General features: G+C 37.9%; 1 protein-coding gene across 1 annotated transcript in view; it reads right to left on the bottom strand.

Moving 5' to 3' along the window:
- Positions 1-104, bottom strand: part of LOC121377672 — a 19,738-nt gene extending 19,634 nt beyond the window's left edge. Inside the window, exon 1 of the mRNA XM_041505749.1 lies at positions 42-104. The gene's annotated coding sequence lies outside the window, so the exon portion shown is untranslated. The remainder of the gene's footprint in view (positions 1-41) is intronic.
- Positions 105-1,226: the final 1,122 nt, after the last annotated feature.

The raw sequence follows: 1,226 nt of genomic DNA, 5'->3' as shown, positions 1-1,226 counted from the left end.
GGTTTAAAAAATAAATTTAAAAAACCAAATGTTTTCTGTACCTTTATGCAGTATTGGAGAATAACATCTTGTTAGGTCACACTTAACTTGCTAACTGAAGCGTGTCTCTTGAGTCGTACTGAATGTTTAGTGAATGGATTTAGTGTGCAGTGAATAGGGTGTATACCATCAAATCAAATCCCATAGACGACAATAGTAACGTGTGGCTAAAACTCCTAGCTGCAGTGTATCAATTGATATAAACACCGCGGATATAGATGCTACCACCCCTCACCGTTAAAGTGAATCAGAAAATATTTGAGAGTCAAGCTGCTAATTTCAGAGATAATGGATAGCTTCTATGACTACCCTAGTTCCACACAAAATCTGAGTACTTTGTTTTACAGGTACCCCATACATGTTTCAAGCACAAGGCTACTTGGAACAGTGGTACTAGATGAAATCAAATTGCATACATTTTTTGCCCAGATGAAACTAATTTTTTTACAGCCAACATAACACACATTTATCACCAATCACAGGACTTGTGGTGTTAACTGCTCTATCAAAAGTTGGGTGCACCTCGAACTTTAACCCAGCCGGAAGTTATTTGGTTTAGTACTACCTTCAGCACAGGAATGTTTGTTTAACGAAACGTGAACATATCTTAATTTACATATATACTACTCACAAACCGTTGAGCAACAAGCAATGATAGTGCTGCAACGATAAACCGGTATACCGGTATACCGCGATAATTGATCAGCTCGATACGAACCGCGGTACAGTTTTGCGTACCGCGATTTTTTTTCCTTGTAACTTATTTGATTTGAAATAGGCAAACAAACAAACAAAAACCACATCATTTTATTAATTGGTGATGACAGGAAATGTAACAATCACGTCAAGCGTAGTCGGCTTACTTGTTGGCATACAAAGTGATAGGTCGGTTATACTTGGTTCTAACTTCTAAACAAAACGTGTCAAAAGTCCAGTGAAAATAACCAGTTAACGATAATTACAAATAAATGTTTTGTTACTTACACATTATCATTCGTTGTTCATTTACGTTGGAATACGGCTACGGCTACGGCTACGGCTACGGCTATCATCTTCAAAGAAATAAACCAACAAATGAGAATCACACTTCTCTGTTTTTCACTGAACTCGGAATACTTCGGCCGATCGTTCAAAATACCTCGGCTAATAACCTCGGCTCTGGTTCGGTCGATCTGGTGAAACATTGT

The sequence above is a fragment of the Gigantopelta aegis genome, chromosome 7 (genome assembly GCF_016097555.1).
Source record: "Gigantopelta aegis isolate Gae_Host chromosome 7, Gae_host_genome, whole genome shotgun sequence".
In the NCBI taxonomy this organism is placed as follows: domain Eukaryota; kingdom Metazoa; phylum Mollusca; class Gastropoda; order Neomphalida; family Peltospiridae; genus Gigantopelta; species Gigantopelta aegis.
Note: the sequence above shows the minus strand (reverse complement) of the source record. Positions and strands in the feature narration are given on the sequence as shown.